Genomic DNA, 23,547 nt, shown 5'->3' on the forward strand with positions numbered 1-23,547 from the left:
TTTCTTTTGTGGCTTAAAGTATCACTGTCCTGTGTTCACATCACTTTATGTTTTTTATTACTCTGGGCCATAGGTTTGGCTATTTGGAGTAAAACTGAGTTTCTCATATAGTCTCATTTTTGTAATAAATCTCATATTGGGCTTATCGGAAAGAATATTGATCAAAATATAATTTTATATATTCAGAAATTCTGATTTATTATTTTTGTTATTTAACATGAATAAGGCAACCAAAGTTTTGCCCAATAAGGGTAATACTCTTAGCTATATATCACACTGTACTACATACACTACAAGTATAAGAAGGATCTATATTTCCACAATTGTTTATTATATTAATTGATGCTTAAGTATATATTTGTTGAGCACTTGTTTTACTCTTTTCTATATGTTCACAAGACCTTGCAGATAATCACACAGAGTAGAAAAAGTCTGTGTTTCCAATAAAGTATGTATTATATTGTAAGATAATGAAATACATGTTACTTACATAGGTTTTAGGAAACAGAAAACAACAAAAAAAGTTGAAATCCAGAGATTACTGCTGTAAAAATATACATATACTTTTAACATGCTTTTTGTACTTAACATTTATTTGTGAAAATTTTTGATGTTATTAAACATGTTCTACTATTAGAGACTTAATTCCTTGTATGACACAAAATAATTCATAGGACTAATTTTACCATAGGATATTTAGTTCTTTCTAGAATTTTTACTCTCATAAATAATGCAGCAAAGAACCAACTTAAATCAATGTTTACATCATTATTTATTTTCTTATTATAGGTTCCTGGAATTAGAATTCTTAATCTGTTTTGTGTTGTGTATAACAGAATACCTAAAACGGAGTAATATATAAATAAAATAAATTTATTTTCTACTGTTATGAAGGCTGAGGAGTTCATGGTCAAAGAGGATGCATCTAGTGAGGGCCTTCTTGCTGGCAGGAACTCTGAAGACTTCTGAGGCAATGTAGGTATCACATGTCCAGGGAACTGATGTGCTATCTCAAGTCAAGTCATCTTATTATTAAGCTACTAGTCCTACTCCTGAGATAATCCCTGAATCCATTAATCCAGGAATGGATTTATTCATTCATGCAAAGGCATGATTTCAGCTCACTGCAACCTCCACCTCCTGAGTTCAAGCAATTCTCCTGCCTCAGCCTCCCAAGTAGCTGGGATTACAGACACCCACCATCATGCCTGGATAATTTTTGTATTGTTGTAGAGATGGGTTTTCACCATGTTGGCCAGGCTGGTCTTGAATTCCTGACCTCAGCTGATCCGTCCGCCTCAGCCTCCCAAAGTATTGGGACTACAAGCTTGCCACCACACCCCACTAACATATTTTCAAATCATTCCGTACCATTAAAGTGAAGCCAATGCTTATCCACTTACTTGAGCAAACGCAGTTCAATTTCTGATTATTTATTGAGTACATTGTCTTTGTTATTTTTCTTCAACTTTTAAGACATGTTTTTGTTTAATATCACTTCTGTGGATCATTTCCAGACAAAGCCACCTATACATTTCACTGCATTTCACCTTAAGGTATTCAGCAGAACAACTATTAAATTTTGCATTCCTTTTTTTCTTCAAAAACATAAGTTATTTGAAAGACTGAGTTTTCGATAAAGTATAACATTCTTGAAGAGAGGGATAAGATTTTTTATCTTTTACTATCTAACACCCAGCAGTGTACCAGGCACAAAAGATGGTAAGATGTACACTCCAGCAGAAATAAGGCAGTATGTGAGAAAGTGATAAACTTTGTGGAACAGATCACAAGGGTAAAAATGCTCAAAGGCAAGGTATATTCACAAACCAGGGATTTGGGAAAGTGATGCAATCTGTGAATTATTTTGGTAGCCCTTGATATATTTTATTATGTATTATTATGCATATATTTATAATTTTTTATCTAGAAAATGAGATATACATTTTGTATATCCCAAAGAGTTATTACAGTACAATGCACCTGGTCAACAACCAATAATTTATGATGATGCTAACGATAGGAATGTATTCCTGTTTTTGAAAAAGGAAGTAAATATAAAATTAACTCTTGTGAATATAAATTATTAAAAACCATTAATCTAAAGACCCAATGAGGTTAAGTCTAGGTTACTGATTGGATTTATAAAATGTATAAAAATAAAAATATTATTTGCTATTCTGTTAATCCTTTCAGAGCCATGAACAATCTCAAAGGGGTTAAATTATCTTATTTTTCTCCCATTAAAGACTTTACTCTCTTTATTTCTCTTTCTATCCCATTGGTTACATTATTATACTTGTTGTATTTATTATTGTATTTTTCTTGGGACTTATTTCAAACCAAAATTTGATGTGTTTCTTTGAGAGGTTTCATATGATGGAAAAACGTATTATACCCATGTTCTGGGCCGGGAGTGGTAACTTATGCCTGTAATCCCAACACTTTGGGAGTCTGAGGCAGGTGGATCATGATGTCAGGAGTTCAAGACCAGCCTGGTCAATATGGTGAAACCCCGGCTCTACTAAAAATTTAGCAGGGCGTGAAGGCGCACACCTGTAGTCCCAGCTGCTCAGGAGGCTGAGGCAGAAGAATCGCTCAAACTCGGGAGGCAAAGGTTGCAGTGAGCTGAGATTGAGCTACTGCACTCCAGCCTGGGTGACAGAGCAAGACCCTTTGCTCTGTCAAAAAAAAAAAAAAAAAAGCAAGTATTATATCCATACACTGTTTTGTCAGTTTCCAGGAAAGGAATAATGTTAAAAATCATTTATTTATTTATCTATTACACGGACAAAGGCACACACATACAGACAAGATACAAATATATCATATAATGCCTACTGTGTGCAAAAAATGTAAAATGCAAAACCAGAATAAATCTCTAAAGATATAATCGCATGCACTATTGTAGATTAGGTAGAGAGATACATTTAACAGAGGTGGATACCTTTTAGTAATGGCGGTTAAATCACATCATGTAAGTTACATGTGTCTAATTGGCTAATAAAAAGGGTCAACACCATACTTTTAAAGATTTCTATAAAGCACTGTATACTAGTAATTAATTTTGATAACAATATAAAAAAAGGGGAATCCTGTGGACATTTTGAATTGTCCAAGGACAAAGGATAATGTGAGTAGGGTGACCATGCATGCCTGTTTTCTCAGAAAATTTTAGTTTATGCTTGCTGTTATAGTAGTAAATATTGATAACACACAATTTTAGTTTATAAAGTTTCCACATTCGTGTAATGAATTAATTGTATTATATGCCTAATAAATATTATTAAAGTATAAACTACATATTTTCTAATTAGTTAAAAATTAGCTGTTCTTACACTTACGGCAATCATTAGGTTGTGAGGAAGCATTATTACACTTGAGCAGTTTCCTGGAACAGTGAAAATACAATAGGCGTTGGCGTGAAACTTAAGAAATCATACTTTGATGTACACTTTTCATATGTACACTTTTCATATGGGGAAATATTATCTTATTCCTAATATTGATCAATTTCTCACCTTTTAAGTCTTGTTTAAAGCTAAACCATATAAACTATTATAAAAGATGAAAATATTAGCCATTTTTCCAGGTCTCATGGTGGCCAGAGCAAATCATGACTTGGCTTGGCCAACTGGACTCACATATCTGGATTTTGAAATGAGAACTAGTGACACCAGGGAAGAGGAATAGAAGGATACCTCTACTAGAAGTAGCAATGGCAGGAAGGTGGAGTTCCCAGCATAGTAGTGGCAATGGTTTCCAGCATACTTGTTCTCAGGGTCCAGGACTGAGAGGGGCGATGTTGCATTCTGGTTTCCCACAGGTTTGAGCATTAGCAGCACCATCCTCAGCAAATGGGTGCTATGGCATAATTTCAGCCAATTCTGATTAGAGTACCATTTTTTTTTTCCTGTCCATCTACCCAACTTAGTTTTCTCCAGTCTTTCCAGAGATTCTTTGAGCCATCCAGTTTCCTTTTACAAAATGTCTTTTCTGATTGAATAAATCAGAAAATCTGGCTGACTTAAAATGTGACTAGGGTGACCCTGCATGCCTGTTTTCTGGGAAAAGTTTTGGTTCATGCTGGTTGTTGTAGTAGTAAATATTGATAACACAAAATTTTTCTTTATAAAGTTTCCACATTCATACAATAAATTAATTATATTGTATACCTAACAGTGAGGACATCTCTCCCTTTTGTAACATGTAAATGAAGATGATATAAATAGTGTACTGGCTAGTATATTCTAGGTAATTTAAAAATAGGATTAAAAAACCTAAATTGTAAATTCAGATTCTGATCATGCCTGTTTCTAGAACATATTTGGACATGAATCATTCATGTTTGAAGCTATTTAATTAACAGATTTCTTGCCTCAAAGTAAGTATAAGTTGGGCAGCATTTATGTCTATGATAAGAATTAAAGAACACAGCATATTTTACCTCTATTTGTGGTTGTTGTTGAAATAAGTGTTCATAACCTTCAACGAATATTAGAAAAGTAATTAATTTATTCATATTTTAAGGAGAGCTGCTGGAAGCCAAGAAATGAAAAGAGAATGGGGAAATCCAGACAGATTTATGTATATATTAAGGTAAGGACTCGTTTTACAGAAAGTTGTAAGAGATTTAAGAATGTATGAAAACCCGAAGTAGTGCAAATAGCATATTATTCAATGACTTTTTATTTAAAAATGTGTAACACCTATTGTTAAAAGCTCTACATAGTCTGAGAATTTATTTTCTATCCTCCCCATTGGAATGTAAGATGACCCAAACTAACCTTTTATAAATGGAAACTTCATAAATTAAGTTTTATCTTAGACTGAATTTTAGAGTTGGGAATTATTGTGCTGAGAACAATTCGTAATTCAACATCTCTCTCAACACAGGGTTTATCTTCGAGGTTGAAATCACATTTCAAGAGGAAACTCTGCATGGGACACTCTGAAGGAAAGTATTGATAACTAATGTACCCACTAGAACCTCTTCTCATGTAAAAATTGCCGCTGTCCCCAGCAAATTCCGTCAATCCTTTTTCAAATGCTAGCTTATTAAAGACATACCACAAAGTGGGTAACTAGGGCTAAATCTGAGACCATGATGTTTCAGAGTTTTATAATATTATTGTGAATACACAGGAGAAAACAAATTTAAATTTTGTAATCATATTTGAAAACTCAGAGCATCACTTTGAGGGTGGCATTGAGATTCATGACCAGAAGTCAAGTTCAGTTTTAAGTTTAATGCCATTCAGCCTGTATCTGTGTCCCTGCAGCTAGACTAGCTAGCTAGGTTCCTGTTTCTTCTTGGACAATCATCTCTATCGTAGTCATTTATTTCTATTTTTAAATATAGCTTGGTACATGGGTTTATCTGAAAAGTACAACACATACTCAGTTTCCAGTTATTTCAAGCTGAAGTTCATAACTAAATCACAGTAAGGTATACTTTTCCTAGAATATTTTGCATTGCCCAAAGCCTTTCCCTTCAACATAGCTACAATGAAACCTAGGATGTCAGCTTTTATCTAGTAGCTGATTTGCACAATATAAGTATGCACACATACATATATGTAAATGCACATATGTGTGTGTTTTCTGAAATGTGGTTTTCTGTTTCAACTTGCTTCTTACTAGAATGATTTTTTAAGGTAACTAAATCTTCTTTAGATTCATTTGTTTTTTCAATAAAATTGACATAGTAACTCATTTTTGAGAAATAAGCTTCTGTATATAATAATGGATGACTTCTATTCTTTGTCATTGTCTATGTAACATTCTCTGCCTCCCTATTTTTTTTTTTTACTCCCTTCAATCCGTTTTCCAATATGGCATAGCTTGAAATTATCACTCTAAAAAAAAAATCCATTCACTAGCATGGAAAATATATCAGCATATAAATTTCAAATATAGTGAAAATATGCATAACATCTTTAAAGTAAGTTTACTAGTTGAATAGTTATGTTAAAAGTAATTGTATAAAACAGATACTACATTTGCATTCTAAAACTCATAGTGTAACTTAATGTTTTCTTACATAAAGTTTTTGGTATAATAGTTTTACTTGAAGAGAACAAATTTAGCAAAGTGTTATTTTTCAGTAGGTTTCTAAAAGGACTTTGGGCTTATTGTACATAGCCATAGATTTTTACATATCATTAGACTGACCGCATATTATTTTAATCTAGCTGCGTTTAGTTAAATTGGTTATTTGTAACATTTGTGACTTTTGCTACCTTAAATTGCTTGTTTATTAGCATACAACCTGCATAAAAATAATTGTTATTGAAGAACATCACTACCAGAAATTGCAAATATTGTCTCTATGATTTAAAAATTAAGTATAAAACCACCGTGGAATACTATGCAGCCATAAAAAAGGATGAGTTCATGTCCTTTGTAGGGACATGGATGAAGCTGGAAACCATCATTATGAGAGAGCTATCACAAGGACAGAAAACCAAACACCACATGTTCTCACTCATAGGTGGGAATTGAACAATGAGAACATTTGAACACAGGGCGGGGAACATCATACACCGGGGCCGGCCATGGGGTGGGTGGGGGGAGGGATAGCATTAGGAGAGATACCTAATGTAAATGACGAGTTAATGGGTGCAGCAAACCAACATGGCACGTGTATACGTATGTAACAAACCTGCACATTGTGCACATGTACCCTAGAACTTAAAGTATAATAAAAAAAATTAAGTATAAAACAATAATTAAATTGAATACAAAATAAATCTGTTTATTTTAATTCTCATGTTCATTTGAAGAGATGTTTTAATATACTCTTCTACACTTTTTTTAATCAAGCTGAATTTTAAAATATTTTGATAATAATTCCCCCACGTTTTACTCCTTCTGAAATTGAAAATGAGTACATTAATTAAAACATAAAACACAAAAAACCTGTAACTTTGCTTGTAAGTTTTATCATTTATTTACTTTGACCAAAGTAATATAAAAATAATCAGTGATAAGAACATATTTTAACTTTTATAAAGTATAATTGTTTTCAGTTTTTTTAATGTTACAACATCATTAGGAAACTATTCAGAAGAAGATTATTTACTGCCACATTAGGATTACTATTTCATTTACAAATTTACCAATTCAGCCAAGTTTTGCCTTTTACTGGATGTGTTAATTCTAAGTAAACAAAGTATATGGCTTCAAATCTTAAATGAATGGGTTTCATACCATTATCTCTCAAAATTTTTTTTCTATCTTCATTCCTTCGCCCCAGCAGCCCTTTTAGCAATTTTTTTTCCTAACTTCCCAAGGGAAACTTTACTGTTTATGTACTATACAGTGCTTTGGAGGACCACAAACCATTGTAATAGCTAAGATGCCGCCACTCAAACTGTTCCCCTTGTGGGTGATATAATCCCCATTGAGAATGTATGGTTTATTCCTACAGATTTTACCACAGTTTAGTCACTTATTTACTATTCATGATATTGCTGAAGGAAGACTTGCTGAAATATTACCAGCCACAAAATATGTTAATAGCATTAGGAGATATTGAATGGCACTTTGTCTCTGAGGTGGTCTTGAAAACTCAAAATCAAATGTCTTATCTCAATGAGATGTCTCAAAGAAAAACCACCAGGTGCAAACTTTTGTTTCCATAAATTGTAGTTCAGCTCATAGGACTTAAACATCTGCAAAAATGTCAATCAAAAGATGTTGAAACAGCTCCCCTAATCTTTGTTAAAAGGAGACTTTTTCTTTTTGCTTTTTCTTTAACTCCACTTTGGCCTATTACAACTAACATCAGCACACATACCTCTGGCAAAGAGTTTGCTGCACTGCAATCTCCTCTGGTCCCTTCTTCTTAAATCCTGTGTTAATATGCTGCTAGGTCAAAGTCTTCTTAGGGCAAGACAGCATTATTGCATTATTGGCAAAACAACAGCAGAAGCTTGTAAATGAGCCTGACAGCCCAAAATGGAAGACTTGTCCAGCAACAGGCTTTTATGTAACAGTGTGTTAATAACATTTTGAAGAAACAAATGACTTTAAAGTATCTATAATTGTTATCACTTGCCCATTTATTGGAGATAATTTTATGTGGATATCTATCCAATATTTGACAAAAACTGACTGTTAAAATGTGAGTTGGTGGTGGCAAATATTAATTTTCTATGGTATTACTTTTTGAGAAATACTTTAAAATGTTTCCCTAGGATAAATATAGTATATTAAATAATGAGTTTCACTTGATAATTTAAGGAAGATAAAATAACTCTGTAGAATAGCACTGTTATGAATAATAAAAACATATATAGATCATTTTGGGCCTGTTCACAAATAGTGCTATTATACACACTCTAGGTTTATTGTATAACATCATTTAATCAAGAAAAACAAAGTGGGGATTCAATGTCAAATAAAAAAGAGTGAGTACAAAAAGTGGTACCTGATTTTACCACTTTGAAATCTCAATCTATAGGAAAAAAAAACAAAAAACATTTCAGATGTAAAAAATCCAATATCATATCTGTTATTTAAATCAGAAGACTTGATTTATTTAATATAGAAATATTTTATAAATTTATAAAAATCATACTTACATGAGGAAACTGTAAAATATTAAAGTAATTTCAGTTAACTTTCATACATATTATATGACTATGAAATAACACCTTGATTTTATTCGTAACTACCCTCATAAGCCTTAACTAACATGTTGCACTTCTTATATTATATATTTGATTTAGATTACCTAGATACCCATTAAGCTTCACTGCAAAAGAATGTTTAAAAGGCCAAAGCATTTTTTACTTTCTAATTTACCTTAAATTTAAAAATCAGAGAATATTAGATATGTTAGCATACTTAAAGAATGGCAAATTATTATGCTACCTTTTTTCTGTTGGCAATGCATTTTCAACTCATTTGTATTTTAAAATTAACACTAGGAATTTTAATAAATCATGGTTGTTTGTCTATATTTTTGACATGTTTTTTAAGATTAGCAGCAACCCATAATGAATACCCATAACTAATTTATTATGATTATGGGTATGACAGAAACACATTTAGACTGGGACCCTAATCACCTTTCCATTATTTCTACACTATTTTTTTTTAAATTTCTATACCTATATTAATGTCCATGGTTTCTGTGGAAAGAAAGGGACTGCTCCTTTTCAGAATCTGCTTTATAACTATTTGGGATATCTCTTGAGCAATTCTTCATAATAGAAGGCTTTCAAAAATAGACCTGGTGTTATAAATGTAATAAAAGGCTTCAAAGTTTTTGTGCTGACTTGACATTCTTGACTTCACAGAGTCTCAAAGGTCTAACTGTGAGATCTCTGGCTGTTTCTAGGTATGTCCCTTACCCAGTGGGAAAGGCTCACCACCCAGTGGGAAAGGCTCACCACTAGATCCCCTATCAGCCAGACCAGTTGCACTCCATGTCATCCAAAACCTAATATGTTTCCTTTCCCTGCCAGTCTGAAATTATTCAAACAAGCAACTAACATTCTTATGAGGAAACCTGGGGTCACCACATCCTCTATTACTACTACAAATGCACCTCCCCCAGCTTCTGCTTGCTTGTTCATTCTGTTCTTGAGTGCAACCTCCCTGTGTTTCTGCATAGCAAGCGGTGTCCTCCTCCAGGATGTGTGTGTAAGTGGCTAACAAACTGCTGTCAATGTTATTTTTCCAGTTAGGTCTCATGTGTTTGGCCATCCCTGGAAGCCAAGAACAGGAATCCCTCCTTCACCAACGAGGTAAAAGGGAGTGAAGCCAAAAGAGTGGTAGAGTAAATAGCTTTGTTTTAAAATAAAATTTCAAATTAAAACCAAATAAACCACAAACCACAGAGAGCACTCAGATACATAAATAGTCATAACTTCTATTTTGTATAAAAAAATTAAACAATTATTTAATTATATATATGCACACATATCTCACTATTATTTTGTAAGTGGACATTAAATTATTTTGCTTTTGATATTTACAATATTTAAGTTCTTAAAGATTCAACAATATAAATTCATTGAGATTTTTCTTAATATGCTATCAAGTTATACTCTGATCATTGCCTCTAGGTTCTTGGCATTTTATTCCACATGAGGTCATGCCACTTCCTTCTCAAAGCTATGAAGAACTAGTGCCTAATTGGCATTTTTATACACACACACACACACACACACACACACGAGTCTCAGATTTTCATTACGATGCATGCATTTTGCTTCATGAAAATGAAAAGCCAATGACACTTTAGAAGCAAAAAAACAGCAACATCATTATTGTCACAGAATCTATTCAGATTTGAGTATTCACACATTAGCTAGATCTTCCCAGTGGATCTATTTTTGAAAAAAATAATTGTTTCAGTTCAGTGCCCAGAAAGAGTAAACATACTCCTAATGCACTTTGTAAATTTCCCATGTGTGTACAGCAAATATGATAATGTGGAAGAGTTTGCTATTCCAAAGTGTCACAAAAATGGGAGTTACATTGGCTGGATTTTCAACTTGAAAAAAGGGATTATGTCATGTTTATCTTTGTATTTCCAGCATCTGGCAGAGGGCATGGCACAGTGCAGCTGCACAGAATTAGGCAATTAATTAAGAGCATGTCTAGTTCCACAAAGGATTTGAGGTAGTTTATGGGAAGTGCATACAATAAGGTAACAAAATAAAAGTATAGTCTAACCACATTCTTAGGGAAACTACAAATTGGAAAAGGCTATCAGCACCCAACCTGCAGACCATAAGGTCCTTAGAGCCATTTTAATGTGGTTACAGGTTTACACCTGAGTATTATGGTGTCTGAAGTAAAAATGGGAAATACCACTTTTGCACTTTTGCTATTTTAAAAAGGCATGCTTATATGTAAGTTGTATTCCATATTTCTACTCACAAGATGCCAAATTCACAGAATTATGGTATTTTCTTTTTTCACACTCTGCCAGTAAGGATGGCATAATTTTTAAAAAGTGCTTGTAAGTTATTAATCACCCCAGCTCATGCCCCCTCCTTTTTAACCAAACACATTTTACCTTTCAAAATAGTGTACCTCCATTTATAAAATGTACATGGGGTGCAGGACATTTTTAAATATCCTTTGGAAAGTGGCCAAATTCTGAAAATAAAATGCTACATTGGGAGTTGCTTCATAATATTAGGAGGAAACTTGTAGTTTTCTTAGGAAAACAAAATGTTTTTAAAGGCACTGAATTTAGAAAGATGTCTTCAATGTAGGCTTTCATATAAAAGACACTGAGATATGTCAATATTATGGAAGCTATATTATCTCCATAGAGCAAACACATGAGTTTTTTTTGTTTTGTTTTGTTTTTATGAGACAGAGTCTTAGACTGTCACGCCCAGGCTGAAGTGCAGTGGTGTGATTTTGGCTCATTGCAACCTCTGCCTCCCAGGTTCAAGTGATTCTCCTTGCCTCAGCCTCCCAAGGAGCTGGGATTATGGTTGCCCACCACCATGCCTGGCTAATTTTTTTGTACTTTTAGTAGAGACGGGGTTTCACTATATTGGTCAGGCTGGTCTTGAACTCCTGACCTCATGATCTGTCTGCCTCAGCCTCCCAAAGTGCTGGGATTACAGGCATGAGCCATCGCGCCCGGCCCACATGAGTTTGTAAGACTGTTTTCGTAGTATTTTTTCAGTCAATTAGCACCACTGTGCTCAAAGAATGTATAGGTTGCCAAGATCCAATAATCTGCATAGAACTCTTTAATTATCTGATGTAATTCATGTTCACAATGTTCATCGTCCAGAAATATAAATGGACCCCATATGCTTTAGGAACTTTCTTCAAATAGTATTATATATCTATTACTCTATCTTTTAAATAAAAGGTTAAGAAGCTTAAAAATGCTCATAATTGTACAATGAATGATGGTAAATTTGAACTATTTCACATGTAGAACGAGGTGAAATACACATGTCCAGGTCTTCAAAGATAATACTCTAGAGGAAATATTTATATTCTATGCAAAACAGTGCTTAGATTGGGCTCTTGTTATTTCTTTTAAAATATATTATTTATTTATTTAGAGACAGAGTCTCAGTCTGTCACCCAGATTGGAGTGCAGTGGCGCAGTCTCAGCTCACCGCAACCTCCGCCTCCAGGGTTCAAGTGATTCCCCTGCCTCAGCCTCCTGAGTAGCTGGGATTACAGGCGTGCATCACCACTCCAGGCTAATTTTTGTATTTTTCATTTGAGATGGGATTTCACCATGTTGGCCAGGCTTCCTTATTTATTTATTATTAATTGGTGGAAGGAAGTTTGAGATGTTAGTCAAAGGATACAAAACTTCAGATAGATAGGAAAGATAAGTACAAAAGATATATTGCACAGAATGGTGACTATAGTTCATAACAATGTATTGTATTCTTAAATATTGTTAAGGGAGTAAATTTTAAGTTTTCTCATCCACTGTCCAAAAATAATGAGTATATGAAGTAATGCATTTGTCAGTTAGCTACATTTAATCATTTTACAATGTCTACATATTTCAAAATAACATATTAGACACAATAAATATATATAATTTTATGTCTCAATTAAAATAAATTTTAAAACAAAAAGAAAAACAGAGAGAAAAATATGAAGAAAAGAAGGAAAGAGAGGTTTTCAATGTTAGCCAACTATTGAGCTACAAGATTTAAAAATTACAAAAATTAAGGTTAACAATTCTCAAAACTTAGTAAAAACTTGAGGTAGAAAATATGCCAAACATAATTGAAATAGGTGGAGGAACTTAGATTCCAAAGGATACTAATTAATGCTTAAAAATAAATATAATCACTCTTTGTAGCTCGAAAAATAAAAGATGCACAACTCACTTTAATCATGCCCTACCTAACTCCTGTGTATGTTATGAGGATTAGAGAATTGATGTACATAATGAAGCTTTATCAACTATAAATCATTGTATCTTAGCTATCTAAGTGCACCATTATTTTACTTGCTTTTGGCTGTTTGTAAAATAATTTAAAAGGAAAAACTATAGGAAGTCGGCTGAGCAAAACCCAAATGCATACCTAGAATCTTCATCTGATTCTCCAAACAGTATTTTTTATCAAAAGGTCTGATAGTTGTTAAGATTATGATGGAAACATGTTAGAGGAGTGTAAAAACCAAACATTAGACCCATAGAAAATTCTGCAAAAGGATGGCCCCTTTTTAATGCTTATTCTCTAATAAACCTAAGTGTAAACTTAGTAGAATTCATATGGCACATTTCCCTACCAGTCTCATCATAGTCAAGCTTCTATTATATGTAGGTACCATCTCACATTACACATTGTAAACTTTGAATTTATGTTTATGTATGAATATATATATACACACACACACACACACACATACACACACCAGTGTTAAAAATAATAATCTAGTTGGTACATTGTATGAAGCACAATAACAAGATTCATTTACTGACTATAGATTGGAAGTTATACTTTCAAATTAGTATGTGATACATCACCTTATATATGTGCTACTCACACTAAATACTAGCTCTTTGGGTAAATAAAACTGATACCATTTGAGTAGTATCACAGCTGAAAACTTAAAAACGAGAGAAAAGCATTAGAAATGGAGCAAAACAGGAGGAAAGTCAGAGACAAAGGCTGTCTAATAACTTTAAGGAGAAGAGTAAAGCCCTGGAAAGTACATCTACGTAAGTTCTTTAATTCTGATTTTACTCACATCAATTTACCTTCTAACCACTATATATCTTCCCCAGACATTGCCTACAGGGAATGAGAATACATAACTTAAACAAAGTAGATAACCAAAATAAATTTTCAAATAAGGCCGGACGCCTGTAATCCCAGCACTTCGGGAGGCAGAAGCGGGCGGATCACCTGAGGCCAGGAGATCGAGACCAACCTGGCAAATTTGGCGAAACCCCGTCTCTACTACAAATACAAAAATTAGCTGGGCGTCGTGGCAGGTGCCTGTAGTCTGAGTTACTCCGAAGACTGAGGCAGGAGAATCGTTTGAACCTGGGAGAATCACTTGAATCACTGCGGAGGTTGTAGTGAGCAGATATTGTGCCACTGCACTCCAGCCTGGGTGACAGAGTGAGACTCCATCTCGAAAAAAAAAAAAAGTAAAAAATAAAATAAATAAATTTTCAAATGAATAAATGGATGATAATTACAACATGAAATTAACTTATTTGAACTTCTTTTTTGCTGTATGTCTTTGCTTCTCATTTGTCTACAAATTATAAATTCCCAAATACCAAACATTTCAACATATAGTTTTCTTAATTTATAACATACCATTAACTGATTTTCTTGCTTAGGCTGTATGTACTTTAAAATTGAATTATGTTTTGCACTCACTTTTAGTAGGTTCACAGTATATATTTATTCTTTGAGTCTCCAAAATAAAATATATCACCAATATCAAATTTGTAATTCTATGTGTCAAATAAGATACGACATCACTAATTCCTTTTTCGTTTAGTGGCTCAGAGAATAGGACGAATTTGTAATTTCTGAGCTTTATCAACTAGAAGTATATGCAGCTGTCCCTCCTTATCTGTGGAAGAGTGGTCCCCCGAAGATACCAAAATCCACCTATGCTCAAGTACCTCATATAAAATGCCATAGTTTTTGCATATAACCTATGCACATCCTCCCATGTTCTTTAAATCACTTCTAAATTTCTTGTAATAACTAATGCAGTGGAAATAGTTGCTATACTAAAAGTATTTTTAAATTTTTGTTAGTACTTATTGTTGTATTATTGTTTATTTTTACTTTTCAAAATATTTCTCCATTCAAAGTTGGTTTAACTGATATGGGAGCCACAACTATGGACAGCTGACTTATTGATGTTCAAAATTATGGTATCAGTTAAACATATATGAAAATCACTTCTTAAAACAGCAAATAGGAAGATAGCAAGAGACATGCTCTGAGCTCCTTGAAATATTTTCACTGGGTGGGGGGTGCTTTCCACAAATTATTATACTATTGATGTAACTAGAAACATAGAGCACATCACTAAAAAGACTGAAATGTTAAGTTTTCATTTCAGATTTCTAAAGCCACTTCAATTTTGTCACAGTGGAAACTCCAATAATGTGAGTTTGAACTTAAGTTTCTTCATGCAGCCTTGGTGACAGAGCAAGACTCTGTCTCACAAAAAAAAATAAAAAAATAAAAAGGAAAAAGATTAGAAAGCATGCACGCAACATATGAACTACTGCATTTTTTTCCAGAACTACTAACAGTGTACATTTTTTCTAGATACCAACTACAGATATATTCACATCTTTTGAGTTTATATTAGGTGATTCCTAAGGTTTCTGGTAGGTCTGTAACTGTGATATATTAATGCTGGTGAAGAATGAATGACTGAATTAGAGAATACAGCTACTCTGATTTAGAAAACAATAATGATACAGTAATTGTTCTGATATGAAATACAGTTGTTTTTCTGGGAATGCTTTCTTTTGGACTAAAGAGCTACAGTTCAGATTTTCCAATAGCCTGTAGTTTGTACAGAAGAGTATCTGCCTTTTAAAATCAAAATGTAATTAGGTTCCTCAAAAACTAAAAGTAAAACTGCCATATGATCCAGCAATCACAGTTCTAGGTGTATATCCAAATAAATTGAAATCAGTATGTTGAAGAGACATCTGTACTCTCTTATTCACTGAAGCATTATTTACAATGGCAAAATTTTGAATTGACTAGAGCGTCTATCAAGGGATGAATGAACAAAGAATATCTGAGATACATACACAATGGAATACTACTCAGCCTTATAAAAGGAGAATTCTGTCATTTGTGACAACATGGATGAGTCTGTAGGACATTATTCCAGGTGAAAGAAGTCAGGTACAGAAAGACAAATATTCCATTATTTCACTTGTATATAGAATCTTAAAAATGTTGATCTCATAGACGCAGAAATTAGAATGATGCTTACCAAAAGCTAGGGTAGGGTAGCGGGGATGAAATACAGAGCTGATGGTAAATGGTACATAGATTCACATAGATAGCGGAAATAAGTGTTTGAGATCTATAACAGTATGGTGACTATTGTTAAAAATAATGTATTCCATATTTCAAAACTGCTTTAGTACATTTGAAATATTCTCACCATAAAAAATGGTAAGTATATGAAGTGATGGGTATGTAGCTTGATTTAATTATTCCACAATGTATACACATATCAAGACACCACATTGTATTCTATATATACAATTACTGTCAATTAAATTTTTTTTTTAATTCAAATGAAATCAGGCTGAATATTTTGCTGCCCTCACCAGGGCACCACAGCATATGCAACTCTCAATTTCATTGTGAAAAAATTTGAATATTTATCTAGAAATATGTATATCCTTTAATACATGTGAATATAAATTTATACTAGAAGCCTTGTTACACATCTAATACTCACTCAATAATTCATGTATCTAACTTTTTAAATTTTCTTCCTTTTTTGAGAGGGGTATATCAGTATGTTGCCCAGTCTGGTCTTTTTCTCCTGGACTCAAAGCAATCCTTGCACCTCAGCCTCCCAAGCAGCTGGGATTACAGGTGTGTGACCACTACATCTGGTTTTTAACTTTAAAACTAAAGCACCAGCAATGTCAAACAAAGCCAAGTGAAAAATTAGCAGAAATTACTAGTAATAAAGCATGCTCAGAAAGGAAATCTATGTTTTATAGTATTTTTCTAATTATAGGGATTTTTTAAAAACCCTATTTTGTGCAGCCTAATACAGTAACATATCATGTAAAATTTAATTATAGAATATAGGACTTACATGTATTTCAGCAGCAACATGATAAAAATACATTGGTAGTTTATATAAAATAAAACATAATACAGGGAAAAATACAGGAAAAAAAATCCTCTTGTTAGGTGGAAAAATACTCATTTGTTGGTGGGAAAAATATTAATTTGGCTATGAAAGTAGGTTTATCATCAAAGCTAGAAAGAATAATTAAAATAGTCACAGGAATCTATAGGTTACTTCACCCCTGTGCAGTCTTTTAAAAATGTAATGGGAAATACAGATTCTTCTTGACTTACAATGGGGTCAAGTCCCAGTAAGTGTATCTTAAGTTGAAAATATCCTTAAGTCAAATGCATTTAATACACCTAACCTACCAAACATCATAGCTTAGCCTAACCAACTTTAAATATTCTCAGAACACTTACATTAGCCTACATTTGAGCAAAATCATCTTTAAAAAGCCTACTTCATAATAAAATGTTGAATATCTCATGCAATTTATTAAATACTCCACTGAATGTAAAAAACAGAATGTTTGTATGGGTACTCAAAGTACCTGTATGAATGCACATGACTTTCGATCCATCGAAAAGTCTGAAAAATTTTAAGTCAAACCGTCCTAAGTTAAGGGACAACCAGTACATTACCTACATGGTCTTCCTCAAAAATGCCCATTTCCATCTTGCTTTGTTTTGTTGTCTTTCAAAATAATGATCCTTAATAATTACCTACTTGCATTGCACTTATTTTTGTGTTAAAATTACACTCTCTCTGAGCCATGTAATATTTAAATTAGTCAAATTGTTACAAAAAGATTTGTATTTTTGAGTTGTTATTACTTGTAGAATTGTTTAAGGAAAAAAAAACCTTCAGGTATTTATGTTGACAAGAAATGGATGTTAGCTATTATCCAATCCCTTGCAGGTACAGTTTGGTAAGTACAGATCAGTGAAATCAGAGATATTCCCTGATTTCCCTTCGTAGAACTTCAGATGGTATATAATTGCACATTGCTTAGATATTAAAAGGTGAATAATAAAATCATTAGTCCCTTACTAAAAAGTTTGTTACAAATAAATGAATATATATTCACATATATAAAGATATACACACATACACACATATACATTATAGCCACATGTTGTAAGTGAATAGTGAATTCGTGAAACTATTTAATTAGCACAAATGCAGATTCTGAAATTAGGTCACCAATAAAAGAAAAATAGGAACAAAATGGAATTCTACAAACACTGAAAGTTTAAGTAAAAATTAATATTGAATTTACAAAAAGAATCTGTTTATGGGGTGCATCAAATGTAACACTGTCACTGGTAAGTATGACAAGGTTTAATTTATATTTTTCAACTCCATCATGATTGTATCATTTGAAATGTCATTTTAATATCACTAATCTTTTTCTTATCTTGCATTGTGAATACACATACACATAAACAATGTATATGTGTATTGTATACAATGTATATTCTATAGGTATATATTTATATATAAGTATAAAGGTATATAACCATACTGTCATATTGTCATACAGCATGTAGTTTATATGGTAACATAGATATATAAAAGTTAGCTTATATTTCTTAGCAGTTGAAACCACTAAGCTCTATTTGTAACTGTAATCAAATTGTAGCTTATTTTAGAAATCAATAGAAATTACTATCTGTTCAAAAATGTTCTGTTGGGCAGTAATAAATTTAAGATCAAGATTGAAAAGGCATTATGAACAGCTTTAAGTCAGAAATTTGAAAAGTTATAGAAAATTAAAACATTAACTGCAAATACGTAAACTATTAAAACAGATTGAAGAATATTACATTTCATAAACTCTGTGTAATAGTGTAACTGCCCAATGGGTTTACCCTGCCCGCCACCTAGACAGAGCTGATTTATCAAGACAGGGGAATTGCAATAGAGAAAGAGTGATACACACAGAGCTGGCTGGTTGTGTGGGAGACTGGAGTTTTATTATTACTCATATCAGCCTCCCAGAGCATTCGCGGAGCAGAGTTTTTAAAGACAACTTAATGGGTAGGGGGAGGCCAGTGAGCCAGGAGTGCTAACTGGTCAGGTCAGAGACAAAATCACAGGGAGTCAAAGGTGTCTTGTGCTGAGTCAGTTCCTGGATGGGGGCCACAAGATTAGATGAGCCAGTTTATGGATTTGGGTGATGCTAGCTAAACCATCAAGTGCAGGGTCTGCAAAGTATCTCAAGCACTGATTTACTTATTTATTTAGTTAGTTAGTTAGTTTTTTTGCGGCGCACTTGTACTTTTATCACGGACAATGTGCCCCCATCCACATCCACAAATTAGTGCTGTCCAGGCCACACCCAGGAGCCCCTGTCCAACCACTGTCCTCCCAGGGCCTCGCCCAGGCTTCCCTCACACCGTCACTCGCTAGGACACACAGCAGCTCTTCCACTCTTACCTGAGGTTGTATTATAAAAGCACGTGTTGGTTGAAAACACTTCCAACAATGCAGAAATGAGCAAGGGGAAAGTGGAACTTGCTGTGGACACGGCCACACGACCACGCTTTTGTTCCTGTTGGAACCTAGGTCGGTTTCACAGGTCGCCTCGCAGTCCTGCAGGCTGAACCCGTCTATCTGGGCGCCCTGCGCTGCCTACCTCCTGGGCACTCTGGGGCGACGTGGACGGATGCGCCCTTGTCTAAGGTTCGGTGCGTGTAGTCAGGACTCTGCACCAACAATGTTCCGTCCATCGATGAGGGAGAGTCCTCCCCGGGAGGGGATTCCGTGCCTCCCATTCTGGGCACTTCCGGAGTGTTTGCAGGAAGTGCTGTCTTTGAGTCATTCTGTTTTGTCCGGAGGTTGCTGCGAGGAGGAGGACAGGTGAGCACATGCTGGAGGGTGGGGACGTGCGGGAAGGCTTCAGTCCAGGCACAGTCACAGGTCCCGGCTGCCCTGCTTTCCCTGGCCCGAGAAGAGCAGCCCCCAGCAGGCTGCGGGCACATTCCCGGCTCATGCAAGGCCTAGACCGCTCTGCAGGGCCCCAGCGCCCCGCCTTAATTTTCACCTTTGTTCCCTCCTGCTTTCCAGCTTTGGAGTCCTTGTTAGGAGGAACTCGAACCACAAGCTTATAAACGCGACACCTGCATTCCCTTCCAATCCTTCATGGTTTTCTTTTTTACACACAAAGCTTACAACCTTTACTTTTTCCAACTGGAAAACAGTTTTTCCAACACATTTTTAAAAACAAATTATCCTTTTATCATATGCGGAAAGCCCTACCCATAACAAGCCCACTTCTGCCTTTGACTCTGTTCACCGACCTTTCATTTACTTCCTAATCCAACCCTTTTGGTAACTTTCACTGAAGAGGTGGCTTTAACAAATACATTCTCCAGAAATCTCCAGAACCTTTGCGTGGGTCAGGGTGAAAGGTGCCGCCAGGACGTAAGCAGAACAGCTGAGTCCTCCGGGTAGGTGCCAGGTGCCAGGTGCCATCTGCACAGGCCGCGTGTGTGGGAGACATGGAGTCAGACGCGCTTGCTGCAAATGCAGCCGCTGTCTCTGGCAGAGCACACAGGCCCCAGGGCCCTGCGGACAGGGCTGGTCCCAGCGTATCCACGCCACTTCCTGGGCTTGGGGGGTGTTACACCAGAGGCTGCCCGCAGCAGGAAGCCCACGCAGAGGCCAGGGGCTCTTGTTCCACTTGGCAGAGACTCCCATGAGCCAGGGGGCATCATCAGAGCCTGGGGCCCTGGCAGGGTATCCCAAGGGCACAGCAGCTGCAGGGCCTTGGCAAGACCGGAAGACGGTGAGTGGAAAGCCGGGGCGCGTGGAGCGACCCCGAGAAGGGGCCGTTCAGCTGTGAGTCCTGCATTTGCCGTTCGTGTTTCATCCGGCGGTTTTGAAACCAGGTTTTTATCTGGACCTCTGAGAGCTGCATCTCCCTGGCCAGCCCCTTCTGCTCCAGAGGGCCCAGGTACTGGTGGTGCCAGAAGTCGCCCTCCAAGGCGCGGACCTGCTCTGTGCTGAAAGTTGTGCGGACACGGGGCCGCCAGGAGTTTGGCTCCTTACTCAGCCCTTCACAGAACAGGGTCATGCAGCCTCTCTGTCCTGGGCCCCTACCCCAGCCCCTTACTGCAGCCGGGGTGGCTCCTCTCTCCTCTCAAGCACTAATCTTAGAAGCAGTTTAGGGTGAGTCAGAATCTTGTAGCCTCCAGCTGCATGACTCCTAAACCGTAGTTTCTAATCTTGTGGCTAATTTCTTGGTCCTACAAAGAGAGTCTGCTTCTTAGGCAAGAAGGAGGTTTGTTTTGGGAAAGGGCTGTTTCCTTTTGTTTTGGGAAAGGCTAAGTTCCTCTCAAAGTTCAGCCTATGCCCAGGAATGAACAAGAACAGGTTGGAGGTTGGAAGCAAGATGTAGTTGGTTAGGTTAGATCTCTTTCACTGTCTCGGTCATAATTTTGCAATGACGGTTTCAATGGTATATTAGTGTTCATTTTATTCTCTATTTTATTGTGTATCTACATCTGTACTTTTTTATAATACTCGAGAAAAATCTGCCTCTTTTATTAATTCTTTTCATTTTTTTTTTCCACTGACAGCTTTGGTTTTGTTCATCTTCTCTATTGAATCTTGATTCGCTAATTTAGTAATTTATATTCTCATGTTAGTTATTTCTTCTTGCATTTATTTTGTGTTCCTTTTTCAGACAAGCTGAACATTTTGCTCACGATTTTTATCCTTTTATCCTTTACTAATGTAAATATTATATCCATAATTTTAAAAATATACCTGACACCACGTTTGCAAAATTATTGACAGTAAGAGAAGTTTGACACAGTTGATTTCATCTTGCTTCTAACCTCCAAGATGTCCTTGGTCACTCCTGGGCATACGCCAAGCTAACTTGGAGAAGAACTTATAGTTTAAGTTTAAAGCAAAGATGATAATAGCTCCTCCCAAAACTAAACTGCCTTTGTAAAATTAATGAAAGTCTACAAGGTTATGTTTATGAGAGGGGTCTGAATTCTGCTAAGATGTAGGCAGTGTACACTAATAACCTGCCATTGTTATGGTCACAAGATTTGTAACTTCCTTAATCACTCATATAGATAACATCACTATTTTAGAACCAAAGATTGGCCCTTTGAGAGTCTCTTCAGACTTTTGCATTTCTCATGACCAGTTGACTCCACCCAGCCCTGAAACTCATACCTTAACTGGTCCTGTGGCCCCCACCCAGAGGCTGACTCAGCACAGCTTTACTGCTTTCCATACCCCTCTGATTTCATCCCCAACCAATCAACATTCCCTATTCCCTAGTACTGAGCCCACCAAACTGTCCTTGAACAACTTTGAGTAGTAAGTCCATCTGCCCCCTTGGTGTCTTCATGTGAATTAAACTCTTTGTTTTCTCAGTGAAGTAATTTTGTCTGTAGGGCAAGCAGGAAAAAACCCTTCAGGCAGTTACATATCCTTTTGCTTTGTTTCAATATGTGGTATTTTCATTGACTTCCGTTTTTATGTTATGGGAGAAGTTCATTTGGAGATACATGGAAGTGGATTTAAAAATGTCACAGGTAGGAGAGTAACTTTGTATCTGATACTGACATCTAACTTAAATTGCATTGTGATTCAAGCATATGACCAGTTTCACAATCATACTTTAAGTGTTAAACTTTCCTTATTATCTAATACATAATCCCTTGTAACACATATTAACTTTACAGTTGTCCCTGTGTATCTGTGGGGGATTGATTATAGGATCTCTGTGTATACCAAAATCAGAGGATACTGAGGTCCCTTATATAAATCTATGGACTTTCTCCCATGTACTTTAAGTTATCTCTAGATTATTTATAATAGGTAATACAATGTAAATGTTATATAAGTAGCTGTTATACCATATTTTGTTTGCATTATTTTTTATTGTTCTTTATTTATTTATTTATTTTTTCTCTGATATTTTTTATTTGTGGTTGGTTGAATCTACAGATGAGGAACCCAAAGATTTGGGTTCCTCTGGGTTCTTACATATTAGTTATGGCTTGGAAATAGAGTAAGTAGCCAATTTTTCTAATTAACTAGAAAATTTATTTTCATTTATTATAATTTCTGACATTTAAATTTACTTCTACCTAAATATTTTGCATATTCAATTTGTCCAACTTTTTATATACTTTTTAATCTTTTCTTATTTTGATTTGCCTCTTTTTCACGCAGTAAAAATTTTTCATTCCAAATTTCCATCACAATTTTAATAATTAGGTAGTCACACTCTAATTATATACTTTTAGTGGTGGTGCTTGAAACTTTATTATACATACCTAAGTCAATAAGGTTAAAATCTAAATTTAAAGTATATAATTATATTTATCTTTCACAGTGCAAAACTTTAGAACACTTAAGTTTCAATCATTCTCCACATCTTACATGCTTTTATCGTTCAGTTTAATAAGATAAAATTAACAAGATTTTAATAAGCATAGTAAGCTTTCTATTTGACCTCGTCTTGTTTCTTTGATTTACCTATATGTATGTAATTTTCTGCTTCCATTTTTTTACCTCTGTCCTTCCTTCTGAGATCATTTTCCTTACACATGTGATCTCAATCTACATCCTTGCTCATGATAATTGTGACTCAAATCCAACTAATTGTTTGTGAACTCTTTCTCTAGGGAAAAATTTAGGATCCACTCTTTATCTTTCAGAATTTTTGTCACTTATTCTTTTGGGCATTGGCCAAGGCTAAGCAGCTTAGACACATCTTTCTGAGAAGTTTTC

The 23,547-nt window shown here is 35.1% G+C and overlaps 1 pseudogene across 1 annotated transcript; it reads right to left on the reverse strand.

Annotated features, from left to right (window-relative positions):
• Window positions 1-20,122: 20,122 nt before the first annotated feature.
• LOC112611144 lies at window positions 20,123-20,860 on the reverse strand (annotated as a pseudogene). The gene has a single exon (XR_003116554.1). The product of XR_003116554.1 is annotated as a homeobox protein VENTX pseudogene (transcript).
• Window positions 20,861-23,547: the final 2,687 nt, after the last annotated feature.

Source organism: Theropithecus gelada, chromosome 17, assembly GCF_003255815.1.
Source record: "Theropithecus gelada isolate Dixy chromosome 17, Tgel_1.0, whole genome shotgun sequence".
Lineage (NCBI taxonomy): Eukaryota > Metazoa > Chordata > Mammalia > Primates > Cercopithecidae > Theropithecus > Theropithecus gelada.